Raw genomic sequence first — 20,081 nt, forward strand, 5'->3', positions numbered from 1 at the left:
CATATTCTTACAAAATACAATTTGTATTCAATGATATATTACAAGAAATGAAAATATAATTAATATTAAATTCTACAGGTTTTTTTAAAAAGGTTTGTCGATAGCTATTTCGGTTTTAACACCATTATCAAGACTATTCAGATAGGCCGTTTGCCTTTGCTTAAATACTATACGTGTATAGATAGAGACAGAATACCTTTTCTTATTCGTTCCAGCAATATTATGAATTGTTACATTATTATTAATTGTAATATTATTAATACTTTGAAAACCCTAAGTGGGTTTTTTTAAAATGGATATCGAAATTTTCAAAATTTATCAAAATTACAGTCTTCAATGGTTATTTATTGACATTATTAATCAATTAAAATATTATTAGTATAATTGTCTTAATCGTGTGTTTAGATTATATTTAATAGTGGCGACGAATACATTACCAAATTTTCATTAATTATGTGATTACTTTTGGATAATTCGCGATTAATTTCCAACTGTTCAAGTAAATTTAATTTTAGACCTTTATTACATATATGCAAACATTGTGGCGTTTCATTGTTACTGATGCTATGCGAGTTTGATATCAAATGTTTAGCAAACTGAGAATCTGTTTTACCATTCCTAAAAGACCGGAGGTGCTCTTCAAAACGAGTTTTTATTGACCTGCCAGATTGACCAATGTAGCATAGACTACATGTGCCACATGTTATTTTATAAACTCCGCTTTTCTCCAGTTTGTTGATTTTATCTTTACTATTTTTTAAGTTTAATCCTAGATTATTATTAGCTTTGAATGCTACGTTAACGCTATGTTTAATTTCTTGATAAATTTTGTCTGAAATAATGCCGTGATAACCAATGGACTTGTAATAAAGATTCAAATCGTTATTACAAGTCCATTGGTTATCACGGCATTATTTCAGACAAAATTTATCAAGAAATTAAACATAGCGTTAACGTAGCATTCAAAGCTAATAATAATCTAGGATTAAACTTAAAAAATAGTAAAGATAAAATCAACAAACTGGAGAAAAGCGGAGTTTATAAAATAACATGTGGCACATGAAGTCTATGCTACTCGTACATTGGTCAATCTGGCAGGTCAATAAAAACTCGTTTTGAAGAGCACCTCCGGTCTTTTAGGAATGGTAAAGCAGATTCTCAGTTTGCTAAACATTTGATATCAAACTCGCATAGCATCAGTAACAATGAAACGCCACAATGTTTGCATATATGTAATAAAGGTCTAAAATTAAATTTACTTGAACAGTTGGAAATTAATCGCGAATTATCCAAAAGTAATCACATAATTAATGAAAATTTGGTAATGTATTCGTCGCCACTATTAAATATAATCTAAACACACGATTAAGACAATTATACTAATAATATTTTAATTGATTAATAATGTCAATAAATAACCATCGAACACTGTAATTTTGATAAATTTTGAAAATTTCGATATCCATTTTAAAAAAACCCACTTAGGGTTTTCAAAGTATTAATAATATTACAATTAATAATAATGTAAAAATTCATAATATTGCTGGAACGAATAAGAAAATGTATTCTGTCTCTATCTATACACGTATAGTATTTAAGCAAAGGCAAACGGCCTATCTGAATAGTCTTGATAATGGTGTTACAACCGAAATAGCTATCGACAAACCTTTTTAAAAAAACCTGTAGAATTTAATATTAATTATATTTTCATTTCTTGTAAAATGGAATTCTACCAAGTAAATGCTTACTCAATTAATACAATGATATATTAGTAACGGACACTTATATAAATGATCACATACAAGCACGATGTGATTTACATATTTAAAATATTAATGAAATATTTTATAGATAGGTAAGTAGGTACCTGATTTATTGGCTCGCTTTTTGAATATGAGCAGCCAGGTTGCGGATCACTGTCTTCGGAAAATTCTTCTTTGAAATCAACTTGGAAGGAATCAATCTCAGTTTTAATACCAGCATGGCTGGTTATAGGGCTCTGAAAAACCAGACAGAAGGTATTTTATAATACGTGTTTACACCTATATTATAATTATTATTAAGCGTTGTGTGCAAAAACACGGACGTTTCTGTATGTGACCTATTATCACGGTTCGATACAAACGCAGATGAATGAAAGTAGTAAACCAGCGGCCACAGAGACGCAGAACATAGATGTAGGTAGGTACCTAGTCAAATGATCATTGTGAAGTGTCAATACAACGATGTATAATTTATTACGCCATGTTTCAGTTAGTAAAGTCCAATATATCGTGCAACTGTTGTATTTGCAAGAGTAAGACACAACTTCATCGTAGAATAAACACAATCTTACAATGATTAATAAATTGGAAAACCTAACCTCAATAGTGCTGTTGGCATCAAAAGCATTCTCTTGCTTTATACAAATCTTTGTAAGCGGATTGTTTGGATAGATTATTGGCACATCAAACCATTGCTGGACTTCTGTGTCAGATTCAAAACCATCTAGTTCACGTTTTACATCCATTTTACGAAGTTTAATTAACGCAGAAATATAATATCAGGCAGTCGTTTGTAATATCCATAGACTAATATACTTTAATTTCCAAGTGGAGCCGTCATGTAAAAGATATCGTCAGTGTTGACATTATAGTAGAAAAAACCCAATTTGATTTATTTGTTATTTTAGACCATGATGCGCTGTTTCACCGCCATCTTTAGATTATTAAAGCTTGAGCATAACTTTTTGCACAAGCAACAAGTTGTCAACTGGCATACTATTTATTGATAACGAACTGACTAGCAAGTAGAGTTTGATATTCTATAATGACTTGTTATATTTAAAAAAAAAAACCTCTATTTTATAAACATCACCTACAATATTCATTAATTCAACTGGTCACAACGACTAGCTATCTTCGCGAATCGTATGGACAAATTTGGCGCTGTTTGAATTTCGGAGCTGTTCGGACTGCTCCCTTGACCTCTTTTTTCTTCCACCTTTGGCCATACCTACCAGACGTCTTGTGATAAGTGGTCTCTAAGATGGACATTTCTTGACGAATCTCTGGCGCTGATGGCAGGACCCATCGAGCACACTAATTGTATACGTCCGGTTTTGTATTTCCTTTCATTGTAATATTAGTTCCATCAAGCTTGTAGTGAATAATGTTATTTAACTCTCAGTCATCGTTCGTTCACTAAATTAGGCATATATATATTACATTAACTTATTTCTTAGATTAGGTACTTATTACTTGTTTCTAAATAAATAATTATTATATTATGTAGATGCAATTTCCATATTTTTTTACGTTTTGTTAAAATTCAATTGTTTCTTATTTTCTCATTACAATATTACTTTACACTTTTATATATTTCACGATCGGCTTTTTTATAGTCGGTAGTTTTAAATTCTTTTAGTGCTCGGCCGTAGTGGTTTGGCAGGCATGAGGCGGCGGCGTCTTGCGAAACTCAAACGTATAACCGTGTGTATTATGCCCCAAAAAAGACACTGTCAACGAACATTTCACACACGGTTATACGTTTGAGTTTCGCAAGACACCGCCGCGCCCGCCAAACCACTACGGCTGAGCACTTAAGGTCGATAGAGTACGCGTCGAAGAGACACAATTATTACCTGCGCCCTGTTTTACCGTCGTCTCATGCGAACGCCTGGCAGTCGAGGCGTCAAGTTAGCTACTTTATTACTAGATTCTCAATCGAACACATTTACTTTAATTAAGAGATTCTTAATAATTTTGTAATTGTGTCATCAAAAATCACAATTACAAAATTATGTACATAACAGACTGAAGAGTATAAATAAGTTATTAGTTATTGTCGTTTAGAATCGATTGTCACATTGACATTTTACACAGAAGAAGTTTAAATACTCCAAGGTCTCCAAGATACGATAAAATAATCTGAAAGAAATCTGAAACTTAGAATACCTACTCCGACAACTGAACACGAATGACGCGTCAGTATGAGCAGTCTATAAACAATGTCAGGTCATCCATAGACATCGGGAGGGGCGAAAAGCAGGACCAGTCGTGTAATGTATCGGCTTCCTTCTTCAGTGGGCAATGGCTGTTCTCGTTATAATTGAGGAAATGCTGACGATCATGTTTATACCATTGTTTTGTTTAGACAACAAAACATACATATTATTAAATTGTGTCACCGTGTCAAGTGTGTATTTTTATTATAAGTAGTTTTCACGGAAATACTTTTCAGTATTGCGGCAACACTTTTCTAACATTACCTTGAAAGGACCCTGTCTGTCACGTAACACGTGGCTTCTGGAATATTTACCCTTAACATGGATGTAAAGCAAGAATGTGATGGAGGACACTCCGATATAGAAGGCAAGCCTTTGTTTGACACGCTGACTAGCCATCCAAACAACCCGGACCCTCGCACTCATGTAACGCAAGAGAATGCGGACGTTTCAAGTTGCAATTTCGAGGTTAGTTTTTGGAAACTAAATTATTTTACAATAACATTAGATTGAGAATAACAATGATTGGTTTAATATTATAAACTGTGCTTTTTAACAAACTATGTAGGTAGGAACATAAGTTGATAATTAACTTTGTTTAAAAAAAAATACATGTTTATACAATTTGACAGCTATGATAGGTACATACATGTGATATAGGTTAGGTTATCTACCAATTCATATTAAATATAATTATTATACATCGTTGTACGGACGTTACATAAACTGGAATTGGTTTTATAGTGCTATATATGCTTTTAATAATGCTTTTTTCAGTACCATAAGGCGGACCTCTCCGATAAAACATTTGATAATCAACCAGCTGTCGTCAAGCGCGAGATTATTGAAGATATATCACACCCATTATATGTTGAAGATACTCAACAAGGTTGTTCGTATTCAGATTACAGGCCAATACATCAGGTACGTTCAATTGTACGTAGGTATATGTGCCGTTTTCTTACATTGATGCCGTCTTATATTGAAGGTTTGAATTTGTAATGCATCTTTGAATCTTGATTAAGAACCATTATATTATAAGTCGGTCAATCTTGTTTCATTTATTGATTGCGGAGTAGATTCGAGCTATTGGCGATTGTTAAACAGATATTCTGAGACAGTATTGAGTAGGTATATAAATCTTTCAAAAAGGTATATTTAAATATGGTGATTTATATATCACAATAAATTCGAATATAAAGCAATAATGAATGCGCTTATCTAAAATTGTGATCAATTGTATGGTGAATAAAATTATTCGCCCTTGAGTCCTTTTTAAGTAGGTAATACAAGGTAAGCCTATTGTGTATAAAAAAACTATTTGCAGCCGTAAAATACCATAAACGGAAACAATATCTACGTGAAATGGGGTGAGAATAGACCAATTCTATTGTCAACACTTTTTGTAACATTAATGTAAGCCTCAAATTTACTAAATTACCTACCATGCTGCATGACAACATAAATTTAGGCGTTCCAGCTAAACGGTTTGACAGGTCAAAACTGGCGTACTGCGCATGCGTTATAAATAAACCGGAATAGTTTTAGATTTAACGTTTAGTTCACTGTACCAGCAAACTTCAAACCATTTTCTGACCGTCAAAAGTGGTTTGGTTTGAAACGTCAACCACTTCTCACGATCTGTCAAAGTAATAACTGTCCAGATAGAACCTAACCTAAAAATGATAGTCATTTATTATATTCCGTACCTATGTCATTTTCTCAACATAATATTGCGTTACCTATGAACATTATAATATTTTGAGGATTAAGAAAAATTGAGATTCTTCTGCATTTATATATCGTGAGATGTTCATATTAATATTTTAGACATTTACACAGTAGGAGTTCAGTAGAATTAGGTTGGTTATTATAGCGTAGTAACCGATACCTATTATTAATTAGTAACCATATGCGAACAATACACCGATTTTGGTCGTATTGTCCCATGATTCCACCCAAATTTTCTATGCATAGAGTTCGATTCGATATCATCACTTTGGTATTTAGTGAGGGGTGGGGGTCGCTACTCGACCGATAAATTACAACAGAATGGATAGACTCGACTAAATGATTTTACTTAGGTACTCGACTCAATTTGTCTGTTCGTACACGTTTAGTTACTAAATTTCTCGCCACTCGACTAAACTACTCGCCTGATCCGAACCGGGCTTAAGGGTGTCTCCATGAGCGCAGCGACAAAATCAAACCTCATTGACGTGCCTATTCAATCGTGAAGACTCAACACCTGAAAGACAATTTTTGAACAAAGTGGTTCGCAAACAAGAAGCAAAACCCAACAGTATCTTCAAAGGAGGCATTGTGCTTCGAACGGTGTCCAATAATGGAACAAAAATACTGAATGCACATTTATGGTCGCGTAAGAGTTTGCATTTTATTTTTGTCTATGCTCACATGACAGCTAGTTGGGGTTGACATTAGATTTTCGATCCTGGAAATGAATATATCTGCCAATGGTTTCGATTTAGGAATCGTTTCACAAAAGCCTCGTCTGTCATTTTGAATGGATCCGTCCGGTTACCAACTCATAACAACAAAATTTCAGCGTGAATCACTTCCATTTTGGATACGTGTAAAATAACCTAAAATGTTGTAATGACATTATCATATTATTTAATCAGTACTTATTAGTTATCGCTGAATTCTTAAAACGATTGATTGTTAAAGAACATGCTTACTTCAATATTTTACCTTATAATAGTGTTATTACAATATTCAGTACCCACGACAATGTGAACGGAACTTCCGATGTATTTTACAAACCTAATATTGCTAAAATATCTATGTTTCTGTATAACAAAACACAATAAATACTTAATTGAGAATTTAAATACACAACAACACTTCCAACGGTAATATGTAAAAGACAAAAAACAATAAATAAAGAGCCTTTAACATTACGTTCCGACATTTAATCTGTTTACCTTCTGTCAAAATTAGCGCCTCAACCGCCAAAGCTTATGAAGCTCAAAAGCCTCCGCCACTTTCAGACGCGGTTGTCAAAATCTAATTAGAAATTAAATTTTTCATACATTCTAATCACCTTCTCATACAATGACTTCGATACTGCTTCGTAAAAAAATGCTCTTCTAGGTGGTCATAGTCTAGAAACTTTACATTCTTTATGTCGTTTGATTTTTTATTTGTTAGTGTAAATGTTTTGATTGATTTATGTTTGTATTTTATTTCTTGACAGACTCCGCTCGTAAACCGCGACATGTATTGTATGATTGCACCTGATATCTTTGAGAGACAATCTGCACAGTTATTTGGTGAAATTGAAGTGCAAGAAATGGACATCAAAAAGGAAATAGCGCTTACTTCTGCGAAACAAGTCCGTCTAAGGTTACACAGAGCTTCATTTTTCGATAGAAATTTTGTTTGCAACGTGTGTTGTAATTTTTTTTCAACTGCGCACATTTTGAAGTACCATAAACGTATGCACGATGCGTCGCTGACTTTAGCTGAAGTCGCTTTTCCATGCGCACAAGCCGTCGACAAAAGCAGTCACTTGTATGAAAAGTTTGATGCGTCAACGTTTGGCAGTGGTTCACAGGTAACTCATATAATTAATATATATGCTCATTTGATTATTGTTGTAAGGTATATAATGTATTATAATACATTGTCATCTGATGCGTATCTGTATACTTTACTAAACTTATATATATATATATTATATTGTAATACAAAATGGGTATCATCTAGCGGCAAAGGGTGTAAATAGGCTGCTAATATTCAACATAAATATGGTGCACACAAAACTTCATCGTTCGTATCTACGTAATTATTTTCATTTAAGTAACACCAAAATAATTTACTGATAGTTTTTAAAATTTAACAAAATCCCTGTGAACCTAAGCCTCAATATATTATATCATACAGAATTTTTGATATTTTATAGATGGAAGAATTTTTTTATTTATTTTGGTTGGGTATAGGTAAGGCTTAATGGATTTTAAAAAACTAACCCAGCCATCTGTAATATGTACTCTTAATTGAACTAAAACAAACAAGAATGACCACAAGATTTCACTATTTTGTCGGATTGCTCATAACATTGGAATGTCGTTCGGTGATTATACATTCACCTACCAAATTAAGTCATAATTTGGGGGCCACCGATGGAAGAAAGAGCTCTAGGAAACCCTTTCTGGCTAATCGTAATGATGATACTGTTACATAATATTAATAATGTTGTTATTTTCAGAAGTGTGAAAACGGTCTGATGAATATTAAGTATGAGAATAATGATGAGGGAGTCAACATCAATGAAGAATTTGTTGATAATGCAATTCGCCAAATTAATGCTGAATTAACTCAACCTGGCTCCTCTAATCTACAATACAAGTCATTAGACCAGGTATGTTAAATTACATAGTTGTTTTTTTAAATCCGATGATACTTTGAATTGTAAAAAAAACTACAAGTTACAATTTACAAAAAAATATTATTTTTCGAAAAATCGATACCTTCATGGCATTAACAGAAAGTGATGTCGGGCATGTGGCCTTAGTATTCTCAATTAACCAAATTCTGGGTGCCCAATTTGGTCTACTTTTATTATATCTAGTTGAAAATAAATCACCGTTTTTTAAAATAAATCCATCATATTTAAATCAAAATATTAATCATGGTTTGACAATGATTTCCGTTGACCTTAACGTGAGCTTTGGCCCCATTTTTGAAGAATTGTGCGTCGATGCAACCAGCGCGTAAACCACATGAAATGGTGCATTATTCTAGATGTAATGAATTCTAGGGAGTCTTCTGGATTAGTCTTTTTTCGTGTGGACAATTTTCCTTATTAACAAACGCGTGCAAACATGAGCGTCATCGCTAAACGCAATTTTGCGGTAAATTGAAGTTATAAGTTGCGTAAATCGACAACAGATTTTCCAAGTAAATTTGGATAATTTATTATTGTTTGTTGGTTGAGTGGTTCTGTTCATGAAGAATTGCGAGGCTAGGTATACTGATCATTAGGTATGCTCACATACTGTAACTTAAGGGCGAACATGCTCTGCGTAGGTCAAAATTGAGTTTCTATTGTATTTTCAAACCATGATCCTGGACATTCCTTAAACGTTGTAGATAATCTATTTATATGATTTTGAAGCCTTATTATCCTTTATATTTATTTTAAATCAATTAAAAATATATAAATTAAAAATCTTTTTTTTTAAAACGGTACATGTTCAAACACGCGCGTTAACATGATCTTACTCCCTACTTCAGTTTTAGTTTGTCAATTTTTCAAAAAAACAATACCTTATTTTTATGTCAATAATTATTATAAAGCAATCATTATTCGTAGGATGTGCATCACACTTAAATGGTCAAAAACATAGCTTATAATTAGTATCTTTAGAATTATCTCCAAATGTGTTAATCTTGCCTTTTTTTTGAATAATAAAATGCCTAATTCTTGTCAAATTTGGGATAACAGAGATTATCAATATAATTTTTTATCGTAAATATTTTACTAAAATTATCTCGTCATTAATTATACTAATAGTTTTATAATTGCGTTTAAAAATTAATAAATGTAAAGAATCTTAACAGCACTGCACATTCATGTACCGAAATATGACTATATTCTAAAACATTAGAGCGAGAGGCTTAAAAGAATACATTTTTATGTAATAAAATAATCAAATGTTTAAAATAAATATAAATGATAATACGGCTTCAAAATTATATAAATAGATTATCTACCACGTTTAAGGAATGTCCAGTATCATGGTTTGAAAATGCAATAAAAGCTCCATTTTGACCTACGCTGAGCATGTACCCCTTAAAGTTTAGAAGTATTTTTATTTAGCTACATATTTTTCCGACTTATACGTAAATGAAAACTCTGCACTTCTTGGTAATATTTGTTTGCGTGTCTCTGATAATTATCTTAGAAATCGAGTGCATCCATTTTTTGTTTGTTGGGCAATAAGTTTGTACAACCAAATCACATTAGATATTGACATATTTCACCTGCGTCAGGATGAGTATAAGTGGGCAATGTTTTATAAATTCTTAAAATAGGGTCTGCTTAGCTCATCCGGTGACTACCTTGTTATTTTAATTTTTTAATGTCCACACTAATTCTACTGTTTTAATGGTCATCTTTTTTTTTCTTTAATATATATGTAATACTCTTTTATTAATATTTATTTTCTTCTAAATGTCATGTTGTGAACGTCTTATATTAATAATTTGTAATGTTCACTACAATTAAAATATATATATATATAAATATATATATAAATGTCAACGAGTGAGCGCAGTGTAACGTATCGATTTGACAGAAAAACACTTTACAAACGACATAGTATCAGTGCTTAATCAGGTAACATTGGAACATAATTAAGTTTAATTTATTGATTGTAGTATTTCTTTGAATATTTTAACATTCCTATTTTTTTTGTAGATTTTCACCCGGAAATGTTTTGCAGTACGTAAGAGTAAACCATTGGATATCGTCAAAAAAGACACGGTGGATAATGACCCGAGTAACAACAAAATAGCACATCTAATCAATAAAAACAGGAAAATGATGATGCAGCATTCGGAAATAACCAACGATGAACAGAACATAAAACATGAATTATTTCAGAAATTATACTTGCCAAAGGAGGTTCGAATTAAGTTGATAAGAGTTACATATTTTCCACGTAACTTTATTTGTAATGATTGTTGTGGAGTGTATGAAACTGTAAAACACCTAAATCATCACTACATTTCATGCATGAAGTCTCAGCATCTTAAATCATACATGACACATACAGGTGAAAAACGACATCAATGCGATGTATGTTGTAAAAAATTCATAACAAATAGTAAACTCAAAAGACATAAAATGACACATACTGGTGAAAAACGACATCAATGCAATGTATGCTCATATAAATCCTCGACATCTAGTCAGCTCAAAATACATGAATTGACACATACTGGTGAAAGACCCTTTAAATGCAACATATGTTCATATAGATTCTCGCGACTTGGTCATCTCAAAACACACAAAATGACACATACTGGTGAAAAACCATATAAATGCAATGTATGTTCATATAGATGCTCGCGACCTGGTGATCTTAAGATACATAAAATGACACATACTGGCGAAAAACCCTTTAAATGCAATGTATGTTCATATAAATCCTCGACATCTAGTAAGCTCAAAACACATAAAATGGCACATACTGGTGAAAAACCTTATAAATGCAATGTATGTTCATATAAATGCTCGCAACTTGGTCATCTCAGAGGACATATAATGAAACATACTGGTGAAAAACCTTATGAATGCAATGTATGTTTATACAGATTCTCGCAACTTCGTAATCTTAAGATACATAAAATGACACATATTGGTGAAAAATCCTTTAAATGCAAAGTATGTTTATATAAATCCTCGACATCTAGTAAGCTCAAAACACATAAAATGACACATACTGGTGAAAAACCTTATAAATGCAATGTATGTTCATATAAATCCTCGACATCTAGTAAGCTCAAAACACATAAAATGACACATACTGGTGAAAAACCTTATAAATGCAATATATGTTCGTACAGATGCTCGGATCTTAGTAATCTTAAAAAACATGAAAAGACACATACTGGTGAAAAACCTTATAAATGCAATATATGTTCATACAGATGCTCGGATCTTAGTAATCTTAAAAAACATAAAAAGACACATACTGGTGAAAAACCTTATAAATGCAGTGTATGTTCATATAGATGCTCGCGACTTGGTGATCTTAAGATACATAAAATGACACATACTGGTGAATAATCCTTTAAATGCAATGTATGTTCCTATAGATCCTCGGCATCTAGTTGTCTCAAATTACATAAAATGACACATAATAGTGAAAAACCTTATAAATGCATTGTATGTTCATATAAGCGCTCGGAACTTAGTGATCTCAAAAGACATAAAATGTCACATACTGGTAAAAAACCTTATAAATGCAGTGTATGTTTATATAGATGCTCGCGACTTGGTAATCTTAAGATACATAAAATGATACATACTGGTGAAAACCCCTTTAAATGCAATGATTGTTTATATAAATCCTCGACTTCTAGTCGGCTAAAACACATAAAATGACACATACTGGTGAAAAACCTTATAAATGCAATGTATGTTCACATAGGTGCTCGCAACTTGGTCATCTTATGATTCATAAAATGAAAAACTGGTAAAAACCTCTTTATATGCAATGTATTTTCATATAAATCCTAGACACCTAGTCAGCTCAAAATACATAAAATAACACGTACTGGTAAAAAAACCTTGTGAATGCAATGTATAATCATATAGATGGTCGCAACTCGGTCATCGTAAGTCTAAAGTGACATATACTGGTGAAAAACCTTATAAACGCAAAATATGTTTATTTAGATGTTTGCATCTTGTTCATCTCAAAACACATAAATTACACATACCGGTGAAAAACCTTACAAATGCAATGTATTTTCATATATGCTCGCAACTTGGTGATCTTAAGAAACATAAACGACACATAGATACTGGTGAAAAACCCTATATATGTAATGTACGTTTATATAGCTGATGCTCGACATCTAGTAGTCTCAAAAAACAAACATAGACACACTAGTGTTATTTCCTTCTAATTGTAACGTATGTTCGTATAGATACTCGCTAATTTATCCATTATTTTATATTTATGTTTTGACGTTTATGAAGACGTACCACTTATGCAGTCTTTCAAACATCATGTTGGTAGTATTGACCACTGGTATTTATGTGACAAATTAGTATTTGTGGCAAAGCATCTGCGCGCATTGACACTAGGGAAATCCAATCACGGGATCCCTCCCGGACAATTTTCGATACCTATGAATTCCGTGATTAGTTAATATTATCCCGAATCTTTTGGTGTTGATTTTTTCATCAATCACAATCAATCAGTATGTGTACAAAATCATTATGTTTGTGACGTGTATGTACCTGCACACGTCACTCGTGGAATCGTCGTTTGCTCGCGGATAATAAATAACTATAGACGTTATGACCTATTGTTTTAGGTTGTGAAGATATAACGTCTATTATTTATATGTAGAAGGTTGCTTCGTGTGTGTGATAATATAATGTTCGGGGCACGAATAAATGAGACACAGTTTTTATATGGATTGTTTTATATTGACTTAAAACATTTAAGATTAACACGGTACTAAAATAAGACTGTCATATTGTTTTTATACTTTATGATTTCTTTACATTATGATTTCTAATATGATATCGAAACTTTATGCGGAGTTGCTCGCATGATTGACAGTACTGTTGAAAACCGGATTTGCAACTGAATTATTGACTCATTTCATTATTATTGTCTATGGTCGATCAATGACCATAGACAACAACTTGACATTTGTATAGTTAAAATATAAAACCTCTACATAACCATTTTTGCTGTTATACGTAATTGTAACAACATTAGAATAACAATAAATCCGTATATTAACAACCACTTAGATGTCACTGAAGTCGTGGCACGCAAGCAGAGATAATTACTATATTTTAATGTCATGCTAATTATATCGAATAGCCACTTCACCGTTACGCGCTTGGTGCGTCCAATGATTTAAACCTATGTAATACCAAGATTCCATTCTGGTTAGTTTTAAGTAAACTAGGTTCACACGTCATAATCTTTGAATATTTATATTTCTGTAAGGGTATAATTGCCCTTACAGAATAACCTAAATGTGTTCATCATAACTCTTCAGAATTTCAATCATACTTTTATATTTTAAAAATGTTATATTTACTATCAAAAAAAAATACCAATCCCGAGATAGTCAAATTGTAATCGTGGGATCAAAATTTTAGCTCGGGATTGGATTTCCTAATTGACACATAGGAATGACGACATTTTTTTTACTTTATAACTAACATTTGTAATTATTTTGCAAGTGCATGAATCGTGGTTAAGTTGGTAAACTCCACAAAAATATTAATATCGCTGTTTCCATTCCTTTTTTTACATGCGCAACAGTGGCAGTATTTTATTATCTTTGTGATTATGTACTTACTTGAGTGCAGAAATAAATGGTTTGCACAAATTACCATAATTTTCAACTAAAGAATAATGATGTGTAGTATTTATTATTGGCTCCTGTAATCTATATATTATCGTAACGGATTATCTTTCTATACACCCTGCATATTGGAAAATAATATTGTTATAGCAATATGTAGTGTACAATTCTTGTAGCTAATTTAATTTATTTATACTATATCTCAAGTAGGAATTTTTTATCAACTTTGTAGGTACCTGCCTAACTAGAGTGTACTTAGTGGTACCTAATCACCTAGAATTATTTTAAATGCCAACATTGAAAAGATCTGATGCTACATTCATAATAACTATAGGTAGTGTTACGTTCCTGGACATTGGTCTTTTACCATTATCGATCCTTGAGTAATTAATTAGCGTAAATACGTTCCCTGACCGTGTAGTCAAAAGGCTTAAAACATAATATGATCGAATTCCTTCCTCAGATAAAAGTCCTATTTCTTGCGTATCGAGCTGGTATACGAGGCGTAGAAGTAAACGGTAACACAGGGTGAAAGATGAGGGAAGTACTTGTCTAGTAATAAGATTGGATAATTTTATAAAATGTCAAGCGATAAAATATGGAAATTTTGTCTACATAATATAAGCTAATTGATAAACATATAAGTATAACGTAGATGAATGCATGATAGTGCTAACGGAAAGAAGGAGACGAAAGCTAAAGAAAATTTGTAGGTAATAAGAATTATAATATAATAATGTTTGATTTTGTATTATTTTGAATTGTAAATGAACATCATTATGTAATATTTGTAGATATGAGATTTTATGTATTCGGATGATAATTTTGATGCCAACCGTTAGCCAATTAGAAGCAGGAGTACGCGGAGTAATTTATCTCTGTAAAAGGCGCCAGTTCTCGCGGGATGAGCGGTTAGAGCCTCAGACTGGGATGCGCGTAATTAGACCTCAACGGTTTGTTACGAAAAATAGTGCAAACTTACAGCCGGCGCCGGTCGCTGATAAATTAAAGTCATAGGTGTTTAAGTGGTAGCTGAAGTATAATAGTTATTATAAAATAAGAACAATAAGGATTGTAATCCAAAAGCCACAATTTTGTAAATTAAGAAAAAATAAGGAATTAAGGAATGTAATAATTCAAAGCAATAATAATTGTATAGAGTATTTCGGACTGTGTTATAAAACATTAATTAGGTACCTAAAAATAAGAAATATTAATAATAATATTAATCCTAGTGTTTTATTTAATTCTGGACCCGTGCTCCTTTATAGCACTAAATTACAAAGTTGAAACAAACAATTTATTTGACACCCCAAGTGCACACCAACACCCTGAGCTAGCTTCGAACTTGAGGGTAGGTACGTTACGTTCTGGTCTATTGAGTCAAAGCTGAGACGTTAAGTAAGAAGAGTGAAGGCTTTCTATGTGGCTGTAACGGGGACCGTGAAGATATCCTGGGCTGATCACATTACTAATGTGAAATTTTTAACAGCAGCAAATAAGACAAAATAACTTATAGGTAACTAAAACCATCAAGCACAGAAAAGCTGTAAATTTTGACCATATTTACCTCAATGAGAAGTATGATTTGACGTATGATTTTATATAAGTGATTTGGGAGGTCAGTTTAATGTCATGTTCCTGTAATTTATTTTCAATTACTTGGTGTCGGATTATCGGACAAACGTTGGAAATGATGATGCGTTTCGGTTTGGTTATAAGTGGCCGAATTAGAAGTACTTTGGTTCCGATATTAATTTTCGTTTTATCTGTCAGTTTGTCCACGATTTCTTACGTGCTCAAATAAATACATTCTCGACTGTGTGATATTCGCGAAACATAGCGAATATTTGACGGTTCTACTATATTGCCGACTGGAATAGTATATTCTTGAATTGTGATACCATCTATGGAATCTATTACGCTATCGTGCTCTTTTTTAGGAAGCTGCGTTTGTTGGGCTACTTTTGCATAAGAAGACATTGTGTAAGTTCTTGAGTGGGTGTCCCTGTAGTCAGAGACACTTGCCACACTGTCATAAACACAGTTAGAAATAATATATATATATATATATTTTGCACGTTAGTAATTTTTTTCACTGCACAATAATTGTTACATTCACTTCAAGCACGGATTTGGTACTTGCTTCTCGCTGACACGGCTGCTTGCGCCCGCGTCCATGGCACAACCTCCCTATGGCCGATTTATGTACTAGGATGGTATTTTACCGGTGCTACTTATTATGAATGGGATAGTGTGAAAAAAAACGATTAAAATCAAATAAGTTTCCGATTTCTTTATTTATATAAAAAAATATAATACAAATTGTCACTAAATACAGTTTTTAACCAAGCTATCGTCATAGGTAATCAGCAGGTACCTTCCACTTGTCAAACGACTAAAAATGTCGGGTTCATTCCTTCAAAACAAAAACTTCCATCGGCTGACATTTTATTTAGACAGAACCAATTACAATATCTTTGGACATACTTAACTATCATTAACATAATAGAGTAGTTGTACATTTTTTTGTATTTAGTGACGTCACACGTCTTACGATTCAATTAAGATGTCTTTACCTACCAGCGCACCTATTCTATACACAAGACTGATATCGGCCGCTATCGGCAACTATCGAGGGTAGTTTTTCATTTTTTTGTATCGAAGTAATAGCACTTATTGTAACAATTACAATAAGTTGGTTGTAGTTGTTACAATACGTGCTATGTTTTAACAGCACCTCTCTGTGCTAAATTTTATAGCGGGATAGACAGTTTTGACTGTTTAGACGTCTAACTTATTGTGATTGTTTCAATACGTGCTAATACTTCGATATAAAAATGGAAAACTACTCTCGACAGCAATCTTGTGTAAAGAATATATATGCAAAGGCACCTAGCGCAAAAATACGAACCTTGCACACATTTATATTGTTATAAAAATCGATGTTTTTTAAATAAATATAAAAAGAATTAAAACTATGCATTTGCAAAAAATCTTTTTAGTGCATCATAGAAAACTTAATAAACTAATTGTTTTTCAATTTGTGTAGGGTCAGAGTATGGATAATAATAGGATGAGAAGATGGCTGACATCCGTTTCTCGTAAAAACAAGATCTGTTGGAGGCCCATTTGTTCCTATTAGGATCGGATATGGCTTAAAAAAACAGCTAGCTTACGGTAGTGGAGTTCGATACACTTCAATTTATGGATATGTATCTAAGACCTAACTTCAACTTTTTAAAATACACCAACCATCAAACGAGATTTCTTAGAGGAAGTGGGTTTGAAGTATTAAAAACTGTATTTAGCACAGAGACAATAATTATTATTTTTTGGTTTAAATAATATTACATACGGTTACATAATATTATGTCGATATAGAATGAGCTACAAAAATATTAATTGTTTACGTTATCGGTTGATGATAAAAATGACGTACGCACGTTCGGTCCCTTCTCGACTGACCATTATTTCAAAGTCTTTACTACAGATACTTAATCCTAGATAATTAGTGAACGGATAGCCAACGCATTTATTGGTATAATATATAATATTGATATTATGTCCAAAAAATGCGGGATTTTTCAAAAATAGTAAAGAAATATGCAACCAGAAGTTATGCATGAATAATTATATCACATTCAAATTGCCTTGTCTGAATACGCTAATTAGGGTGGCCTTAATACAACAGATAAATTCCTACCCACCTGAAAATTTGAACCTTGCATGCCGTGTCAAATAACTGACAGTCATTTATCAACCGTGCGCATATAAACACTTACCTGAGCTAAGTCGTCAAGTGCCAGGCACCGGATGATCAAATGAAATAGCGAACGAGACTGATAATACGGCCAGGATCGATAACCAGACCATGGAGCCAGCCTCAATAGCATAAAAGGTCAGTGCCTGACATCCTAGACATATCCTCTCCTAGCAGCTTCCGAATCATTCCTTCACAGTTTACAATTCACTGAAAAGCACAGCCAGTATCTTTTACTTTAATATCTTTTACAGACAATTTCCATGTATATAAGAATTTACACGAAATGGCTTTTCACCAGCATGGGTCCTTTAATGTAATTTCATGTTATTAAAATAAATGCATGGGTTATTGCATTTATCACAATAATTATGTAAATGACTTTTCACTAGTATGAGTCTTTTTATGCAATTTCATTCAACCAGCATCTAATGCATGGGTAATTATTATATAAATCGCATTTAAATGGCTTTTCACCAGAATGAGTCATTTTGTGTGTTGTCAAGCTACCTGGTTGTTCGCATGAGTAATTGCATATATCACATATCAATGGCTTTTCACCTGAATGAGTAATTTTGTGTTTTATCAAGCTACTTGATCGATTGCATGAGTAATTGCATATACCTCATTTAAATGGCTTTTCACCAGAATGAGTCATTTTGTGTGTTTTCATGTTACTTGATTGTTTGAATGAGTAATTGCATATATCACATTTAAATGGCTTTTCACCAGCATGAGTCATTTTGTGTGTTTTCAGGTTACCTAATTGTTTGCATGAGTAATTGCATATATCACATTTAAATGGCTTTTCACTGGAATGGGTCCGTTTATGCAATTTCATGCTACCAAACGTTGTGGATGCGTAAGTACACTTTTCACATTGAAATGGCTTTTCAACAGAATGACTCATTTTGTGTATTTTCATGGTACCTAAATGTCTATTTGAGTAACTGCATATATCACATTTAAATGGCTTTTCACCAGAATGAGTCATATTATGTGTTTTCATGTGACTAGATTGTGTGCATGAGTAATTGCATTTATCACATTTGAATGGCTTTTCGCCATAATGAGTCATTTTATGTGTTTTCATGCTACGAGAAGTCGTGCACGAGTAATCGCAATTATCACAGTTAAATGGCTTTTCACCAGAATGAGTCATTTTATGTGTTTTCATGCTATTAGAACTCGTGCACGAGTAATTGCATTTATCACAGTTAAACGGCTTTTCACCAGAATGCGTCATTTTATGTTTTTTCAGGCTACTAGACTGTCTGCATGAGTAATTGCATTTATCACAATTAAATGGCTTTTCACCAAAATGAGTCATTTTGTGTGTTTTCATGTTACTTAATTGATTGAACGAGTAATTGCATATATCACATTTAAATGGCTTTTCACCAGAATGAGCCATTTTGTGTGTTTTCATGTTAACTGAACGTCTGCATGAGTAATTGCATATATCACATTTAAATGGCTTTTCAACAGAATGAGTCATATTATGTGTTTTCATGCTACTAGAAGTCGTGCACGAGTAATCGCAATTATCACAGTTAAATGGCTTTTTACCAGAATGAGTCATTTTATGTATTTTCATGCGACCAGACTGTATGCATGAGTAATTGCATTTATCACAGTTAAATGGCTTTTCACCAGAATGAGTCATTTTGTGAGTTTTCATGTTACTTGATAATCTGCATGAGTAATTGCACATATCACACTTAAATGGCTTTTCATCAGAAAAAGTCATTTTGAGTGATTTCATGACGTGACCAGAACGAAATCTTGAAAAATGACCATCGTCACATTTAAGCAGCCTTGAAACGGAATCGGCAATTGTGGTTTTGTGTATAGCTTTGTGAAGCAACATTAAGTCGAACGATGAAAAAAAATCGAAACAGATACTGCACACAAAATTTTGTTTATGAAACGATTGTTTTTCCAGTTGTATAACAGCCACTAATAATTCGGTTTTTACCATATTCTTCGACTGACAAATATCACGTTTACTATTGCGACAAGCGACATCTTTGAACTTTTCTATATAATCCTTGAGTTCTTGCTTAGTGTCTTGTTCCTCAATGTGTAAGTATTCGCTAGACGCTTGTGCTTTAGTCACGTCCCAGGACGATATGCGATTCGCAAACTTGGCCGGTACAGTGCTTCTGGCGATAATCTGAAAAAGACATTTAAAAGTATTAATAAATTTCAATTATGAGATTTTTAAATAACAGTCCATTA

General features: G+C 32.7%; 1 protein-coding gene across 1 annotated transcript in view; it reads left to right on the forward strand.

Annotated features, from left to right (window-relative positions):
* LOC147077393 (uncharacterized) overlaps positions 1-20,081 on the forward strand; it is a 555,409-nt gene that overhangs the window by 285,320 nt on the left and 250,008 nt on the right. The window lies entirely within an intron of this gene.

Source organism: Rhyacophila brunnea, unplaced genomic scaffold, assembly GCF_057557595.1.
Source record: "Rhyacophila brunnea isolate RB1 unplaced genomic scaffold, BYU_Rbru_1.0 scaffold_13, whole genome shotgun sequence".
Lineage (NCBI taxonomy): Eukaryota > Metazoa > Arthropoda > Insecta > Trichoptera > Rhyacophilidae > Rhyacophila > Rhyacophila brunnea.